Raw genomic sequence first — 9,166 nt, 5'->3', positions numbered from 1 at the left:
GAAGATCCAATAATAAATAAACGTGGATTTATAAAATCAAAAAATCCAACCTTGATCACTCTTCTGGATAGAGACGTTGAGTCTCTACGGTTCCAGATGAGCATTGTCTGAAGATAGCGGTTTCAATCCTACCTAAAGCCGCCCAGAGGCTTACTTGGCCAAAAACGTGGTGAGACGACAACAACTACGGATGGCGGTGATTGCTGAGAATGCAGTTAGGAGATTCGAACTTCCTATCCGTCGCGGTTACCAATGACGAAGGCCAAACGCCGTGAAAACAACAACTAATAAAGATGAGAAAAATAATCCGAAATAAATAAATTAATATCGTTACTTTTATATATGATTTCTTAATTTATATATATATATATATATATATATATATATATATATATATATATATATATATATATATATATATATATATATATATATAATTTTGAAGCACTTTTTCCGCTCTATTCAATCGTCTTATTTGTTACCGTTCCCCATCTCTTCATTTATTTTTTGCAGACTTTTCGACAGCATGGATAAAATTCAAATCCGCACGATTTTCTTGTTCCGGTTTAAAATAAGCCGAAAAGTTCATGATATCAATCATGCGTTTGGTCCAGGAACCACTAACGAACGTGTGGCACAACGGTGGTTCCAGAAATTTCGCAATGGTGACGAGAGCCTTGAAGATGAAGACGGTCGTGGCCGACTGATTGCAGTTGATAACGAACATTTGAAAGCTTTAATTTAAGCCGATCCTCGCTAAACCACACGTCAAGTTTACCATTTAAAGCAGATAGGGAACACAAAAAAATAGATAAATGGGTGCCGCATGAATTGAACGATAATAAAAAAAAAAACGTCGTTTTGAGATGTCTTCTACGTTCCTTCTACGCAACAATAACCACCCATTTCTCGAGTCGATTGTGAAGTGTGATGAGAAGTGGATACTCTACGACAACCGGCGACGTTCGGCGCAGTGGTTGGATGCCGGAGAAGCTCCATAATACTTCCCGAAACCGGAATTGCACCAAAAAAGGCTATAGTGACTGTTTGGTGGTCTGCGGATAACCATCACAGTTCTAGAATCCGGGCGAAACCATTACGGTGGAGAAGTACTGCCGCCAAATTGACGAAATGCACCAGAAGCTCAAACGTATGTGCCCGAGATTGGTCAATATGAAGGGACTAATTCTCCTCCATGACAACGCTCGTCCGCATTTTGCTCAACTGATCCTGCAGAAGCTGAATGAATTGGGCCACGAGACTCTGCCTATTAACCGAACCTCTCGCCTACCGATTATCACTTTTTCAAACATCTCGACAACTTCCTGCGTGAAAAATGCTTCATCGCTTCCAGAACAGATTTCTATGTTAATGGGATAAATAAACTCGTTTCTCGTTGGCAAAAATGTGCATATTCTAATGGTTCTTATTTCGATTAATAAAGTTTATAATGAAAGAAGTTGAACGTAAAAAAACGACACTATTTTTGCACCGACCTAATATAAGCTACACAAAACCTAATGTATATATATATATATATATATATATATATATATATATATATATATATATATATATATATATATATATATGAAATAAAATGGAGGTGGAAGGACCTGAATACTCAACGTTTCGCCCGATTTATGCGAGCTTCTTCAAGAGGGATGGTCATTGACGAGAGAGTCGGAGGATTGGGGCTATATATAATGATGGGGGAGGGCAGCGTGTTTTCCTTATGTAAATTAGATGTCATATATACATGTATATACATTTTATGAGAGAAAATGAATTATAGTAAACTAGTGTGGTGGATTACGTCTAAAAGTTAAAGTATCGTAGAGATTAAAAAAATGCGTCTGGAAATATAGCAGTGATAGATTAAACGCGATATATATATATATATATATATATATATATATATATATATATATATATATATATATATATACAATTAAGTGAAATTACGAATTTTTTTCTTTGTATATATATATATATATATATATATATATATATATATATATATATATACTAAGAAAAAAATTCGTAATTTCACTTAATTTTATTATTTTCATTTTACTTATTTACTGTTTTTATTTTATAATTATCTATTTTTAGACTCCATTTTATCACCTCCTATTCTTATTTTTAGACACCATCTTTTAAGTTATTACGCTATTTTATCCCAATTCAATTATCTCTAATTTAAAAAAAAGAAAAAAAAACTTCCTTCGTAATCTCGTGTCATTTTATTTACTTAATCTATCACCGCTATATTGCCAGACGCAATTTTTAAATCTCTACGATATTTTAAATTTTAGACGTAATACACCACACTAGTTTACTATAATTTATTTTCTCTCATAAAATGTATATGCATGTATATATGACATCTGTTGCAATATTTTAGGTGGATAATGGGGTATGATCCCACACAGTCGGACGATTCTATTTATAAACGAAGCTGCTAAGAACTGACGAATCAAATTAATTCATGTTCTGCTACCAACCAATCAGAAACCAGAATTGCTTCATAAATATTAAACCTTTTCTGGAGCAATTTCACATGTTCTTTTCCCGGGTTTCGACACGGTAAGAATATTTTGTTCTGTGGAACTGTCTACTGCAAACAAGTTACGTCCCAGGACTTGTGTGTAATAGCAAACCATCTGAAACTGTTCTGAAACTCAAAATGGCTTACACTTCTAGAGGTTATGGGCCCAGCACGCTTCCACTGCGCCACTCTGCTCTGTTAATTGCTCTAATTTACATAAGGAAAACACGCTGATCTCCCCCATCATTATATATATCCCCAATCCTCCGACTCTCTCGTCAATGACCATCCCTCTTGAAGAAGCCCGCATAAATCGGGCGAAACGTTGAGTATTCAGGTCCTTCCACCTCCATTTTATTTCATATCGTCGGATTTAATCCAGCTCAACAATCATATATATATATATATATATATATATATATATATATATATATATATATATATATAGGAGTCCTGAGTTATCAAGGCTCGAAGACCAGTCGGGGATGAGCGTTAATGAATGTATAGTAGTCACTGAAATAACAGCGCATTAATGGTTAATGATGGAAATGGATTATTTAGGGGGCGGCTCAATAAGAACTTGTTTACATTGGACTCGAAGTACGAATGATAATAAAAATGCTCAATAGTAAATAGAACGTTTTAAATAGTAGTTCTATTTGCATGAACATTAAGCTACACGATATGACATTACCAACTGGAGCTTTTATTAGCCGGCATACTCAAGCAAATGGGGAAAAAAGAAAATCTTATAATATTTCTTTTTCTTCTCCTCTTGTTATGTTATCGCCAGGCAACGCCGGATAGAAAGCATTATCTATCTATCTATCTATCTATCTATTTCGTGGAATAATAAAGTTGAATCGTGAGAATCGATAAAGAGCGAGCATTGCAGGTGCAGAAGGGTCAAAGGGTCATGCTGTGACATGAATCGCACTCTGTGACCGATTAAGTTGCACCGGGGGTGCGCGAATGGAGACAGGATCTGACGTGTCAGGAGTTCCAGTTTGGAGTAACTTAGTTAATTTTAGTTGAGTTGGGTTGCGGACATCGAAGAGACAAGATGTGTTAAAACAAGCCATCCTATGAGGAGGTAATGGTTTTCAAATGGGACTACAAGCAAGTTATCGCTATTAACTCCAGTCTGTTGTGACGAAATGTCTAAATGCCTCTCTCTCTCTCTCTCTCTCTCTCTCTCTCTCTCTATATATATATATATATATATATATATATATATATATATATATATATATATATATATAAACAACTATTCGTCTTGGGTCAATGTCTTGCATGCATCTTTGATTGTAACAGAACCAGCTCGCTCAAGATGATCGGCGAATCCTCTTAGAAGAAGACATGTATGTCGTCATGTATATTCGCATTATATGTTCTCTCTCTCTCTCTCTCTCTCTCTCTCTCTCTCTCTCTTTCTATCTATCTCTCACACACACACACATACACACACACACACACGTCCAGAGACTATACGAGTACAACTGCTAAGACACATTTAGAGACTAGACAATCACGGCCTGATAAATAAGATCGTAAAAAGAGTTAATAATTGTTGTGGGGTACTAGTCACCCATATTTCAGAACTAAGTGGAACCGCATGCTACGAACACGTTCCTCTCATACCACTTTAGTGGCTCCTGTATTCTTTATAATAAATACATATTATATTTTATGCACTTTAGACTACTTGTGGTTTCTGTCATTTGTAAGCCCCAGCACGGGTCTACAACAATAATGAAGTTAATTACACAGCTAGAGAACACACAAGTAAGCAAATAAGCGATACAGACAAAAATATATGATATAACACTGGTGCATCGGTGACCATTTCGTGACAACAAGCCACAAAGAGATCCAGTTACCAGGGAACAATACAAGAAAAGAAAAAAACACCAAAAAAATACATATGAAAAACAGCGTAAAGTGGTCCACACAACGATTGAAAGACTTAAAAAGAAAAAGAAAGAAAAAAGAAAACACGAGAAAACAGTGAGAAAAAATAAGAAAGAAAGAAAAAACACTCACACACACACACACACACACACACACACACACACACACACACACACACACACACACACACACACACACACACACGAAGAATAGCAAATACACACTCATACAAACAAAGAAAAAATAAGAAGATAGGAAATAGTGTTTTATGCAAAAGAAATACGAATCATTTCAATAATGGAAAGCGAAAAGGGAAGAACGTATTTAGTGAGAAAAAAAGCAATGTGCATTGGAAAGAATGAAATAAGAAACACACACACACACACACACACACACACACACACACACACACACACACACACACACACACACACACACACACACACACACACAAAATAAATATGAGCGAAGAGATGAATATCTATATCGTCTGGCCAAGTGAAACAAGGGAATTGTGTTGAAATCGACAGAAAAGAGAATGAATGAGCTTAAAAAATGTTGGAAGTAAGAAAAAATGAAATGCTGTTCATATGTTTGAGAAAGAAAAAAAATTGGGTTAAAATGTGGTAGAATTAGATTATAAAAGAAAAAAGGGGTTGCTTTGCCGTAGGAGAACGGCGGATAGAAAAAAAGAGCGAGAACGAAAGAGCGTGTATTAACTGTCTTTTGAAATTGACTGTATTAGATTGGATTTTTTTTTCTCTTATTTAAGAGACTTTTGTAAGTGCATATTTTTGTTATTTTGCAAGAGACTATGTTGATTTTGATTGTATTGTAAATGTTATGTACGAAAGTTGTTTAATGCGTATAAGTTATTGAAAGGGCAATGACAACAGCATATTCTTTACCTTGTTTTGATTCTCAGGTATATATCCATTAGTATCTTATATGTTTTTTATGTAGAGTAATGTGGTTCTTGGTTAATTAACTGTATCTAACCGTGGCTACGGAGAGTAAAGAAGGCCGATGCACATGATAGCGTGACGTCATTATCAGATCCACTTGTAGGTGTATAGTCTAAGCTAACGGTCCCTTATCAGCAGCAGTTTTGTCTACTTTTCAGTTTGCTGCTTAACATGGTTTATTCTTGCGTTGTTCCAAATTGCCGAGGAAATTATCCAAAAGGCTCCAATGCACATATATTTTCTTTTCCTAAAGAGAAGGAGCAAGTCTCAATTTGGATACGTGCCATTAGAAGGGACAATTTTATTCCAACCAAATATAGTAAACTAAGTAATGTTAGTTGTTAATAGTTAAACGTGTATTTAATTAGAACTGTATTCAAGTACTTTCATAACGTTTGATAACATTGTTAATATAAATTAAAGAAACAATACTATTTATTGCTAATACAGCAAATATTATGTTGATATTTTTAACTGTTTATTTTCTAAAAAGTCTATCAGGAAGGTTGAAATTTTAATTTAATTTTGTTTTTGTTTTGAAAATTATAAACAAATAATTTTTCATGAGAATAATTGTCAAAATCTCTTTTTAAAACCTTTCATTGAGTATTTAAAAATATTTTAATGTTCTATATTTTTTTCTAAAGTCAGTTTCCAAAATTATTCACCACGCGGCTATTAAGAAAATTATCGGAGACTGAGCGTTATATACTAAAATTGATTGTCTCTTTTTTAGAATTATAAATAAATAATTTTTACATGAGAATATTTGTCAAAAATATTTTTTTAAATATTTATTTACTTGCCTCCCCACGAGAACAAAGTTAGACACAAGGTCGGTTTTTAATGTGGGAAAATCTAGCTCCCCAAAAAGGGACCCTCTGGATAGAAACAAAAATAAAATAAAAATTGTCTCAGTCATGAAGGATTTCTCCTCTACTGACGGAGAACAGAACAAATGAAGTGTGGCATCAGAACAGATACTACACTGTGATCCTGTACCGAAGATAAATGTTACCAAAACAAGATAAGTTACTAATCTTCCAACTGTGTTTTAACTTACGTTTTTGTTTACTTCAAAACAAAAGTGATGCCAAGTATATTAGAATGAAAACAAATATCGTTTGTTTTCATTCTTAAAATTATTTATCGTTTGTTTTCACTTTTAAAGTTATTCATCGTTGGTGTTTAATATGTTTTTTAATTGTTTATTTCCTAAATTCATAATTCAGTTTTATCAGTATTAAATTGTATATTACTTTAAAATTACTTAATTTTACATAGATAATATTTATATTTTATATTGAATAAAGTTCAGTTTAAGTATTAATCGAACTGTGTACCCTTTTTTAATGTTTTATTGCTCTTTTTCAGATGGCCCTCATATAGTACTGACAGTCTGACAAATCTTACCTACATTGCCTGAAGGCATTTTTCAGTTAACAGGCCTTCTTCTTACTCTCTGTGGCCGTGGTCTAACTGTCGGATATATACTCAAGAATCAAAACAATGAAAAGAATATGCTGTTCTGTTGTCATAGCCCTAGTTATTAATTCGTTGTTTTAGTTAAGAAATAATTGCGAAAAAAAATGTCTTCGTGTTACTAAACATCTAGCGAATTGAATTGTATTTTTTACTGTTTTGCAATTTTGTCTTAATTGGTTGAGTTGATTTTAACTCAACCAATTTCTAATTTTCAAGTAAATGGAGAAGAATATATAAATAATTATATATATATAAAAAAACAAAAAAAAACAAATGGCTAATCGAGAGATAGACGTCAGCATTGGTTAAGATGATAGATTAAAGGTTGCGTTACGGTCATGATTTATTTTATTATTTTCGGTAGGATTCGCACATTTATTTTTATTTTTTTTTATTGTTTGGGGTTTTCGTAGCCATGAAGCGAAATCACGGAAGGTCAAGAGGTGTATAAAGTATAAGTGAAAATACCGGCATACGTAACAGTAGAGGGATCCAAAATTGGAGTGATAGTATAAGATATCTTTATAGGTCTGTTGATAAGTATATACGTGGATGTTTTTTTTATTTGTGTTGTTAAAAACCGTTTTTTTTTAATGTGTATTTAAAATTGTGCGTAGGAAAAAAACCTGTTTGTAATTGTTTTTAAATGATAAGTGATTTTTTTTTGTTGTTATAAGAATATCGTTTATTTTGGTCGTGAATTGTGTTTTGATGAGAAAGCCTACCATGTGCGTCTCATGAGAAAAAGAAAAAAAACGGAGCGAGAGAGCTGACGGTGGAAGAGAGGAAGGAAGGGGATTTTTTCTCGTAGTCAAATTCGCCTGCTATGGGTGCATATATATACATGTGTGTGCACGCGCGTTCGAGTATTACGGAAGAATCAATAGGTCTTTTGTACAATATTGGCGCCTCAAGAAAGAAAGTTTTATTAATTAAAAGGAAAAAAGTTTTTTTTTAATGAACGGTTGCGACCTTTGAGGAGTGGGTGACTTTTTTTTTTAGTGAAAGCGATTCATCTTTTGTGTTAAAATGTTTATTGTGTTTTGATGATTTTTTTAAAAAAGAAGTTGGGAATCATCGGTACTGAATATTTCAGGAATCTTTTATTGTTTTTATGGTGTTCTTTAAAAAGAAAACAAATGTGAATTAGATGTTTGAAACGTGTTATTGCGTTTTGATGGTTTTCTGTTGGAGAAGAAAGAAAGAAGAAAGGAAGATAAGAAAAAAAAAAAAGGGAATTGAAACGAATTTGGGGCCTTTTTGGTGTCGCTCGAGAAAATAATTTTTTTCTGTTTTGTTGAACTGGTTTATATTGAAAAACTGTGGGGAAGAAAATAAAAGAAAGAATTGTTTATCCATGGATATCATATAATGTTGAATCTTGTTGACGTGAAAATTTTGTTCCGATTTTAATATAATTGTTTTTTTTTTATTGTTTTCATGTCAAAAAGACAGTAAATAAAATGTAACTTTGTGAAATATTTGTATTTAAATGTTTTGTTGAAGGGAATTGTTTTAGGCGAATGACGGTATATGAATTGCACCACTTGTACCATTTTTTCTAGTGGATTGTTTTGTTTTGCTTGTTGATATTGGTATCGTATTATCATATCGCGAACTGGAGTCGAGTGTGTTTTCGCTGGTAGACAGACTTAAATTAATGATAAATTATTAAAAAAATAAAAGAAATAAGACGAAACATTTAAGTGGTCGCCGAAAAGGTAATAGACAAAAAAAAAAATAAATAAAAATAAAGAGCAGACTACCGAACTATAAGTAAGGAGTCAGCTAGTTTATGTCAAGTTTTGGAAGGGCCACGTTCAGTCTGTGGTCATTCTAGTTTTCGGGATAGTCGCGGATTTTTTTTTTGTTGTTTTTTTCATAGGATTTTTCTCCGAGTTCGTGTAGAATCGGCGGGAGGCACAGGAAAATGCTCTCGTGATGTTATAAGGGAAATCCTTTATCTCGCAGGGATCATGTGTTTATGGAAGCGTGTTATAGCTTTGAATGGAGATTATCGTGATGTTAGCATGATTCTAAGATGCGAGATGGTACCATGCTATCGACTGCGCACGTTTGTAAAAGCTCATTTGTGGGGACCAAGGGTGCCCCAATGTTACGCATGGACAACCATGATTGCAGTGGGTCATTGTTTGTGATTATTCAGGTGTGACGATGGTGTAGAATAAATGGAGCTGACATGAGTGATGTTTTGACCAGGTAAGATGTTCCCATAGGGAAAGTGGTAGTATCG

This window comes from Euprymna scolopes, chromosome 7 (genome assembly GCF_053919585.1).
Source record: "Euprymna scolopes isolate OS-2025 chromosome 7, ASM5391958v1, whole genome shotgun sequence".
Taxonomy (NCBI): Eukaryota; Metazoa; Mollusca; class Cephalopoda; order Sepiida; family Sepiolidae; genus Euprymna; species Euprymna scolopes.
The sequence above is the reverse complement of the archived record's forward strand: the minus strand, read 5'-3'. Positions refer to the sequence as shown.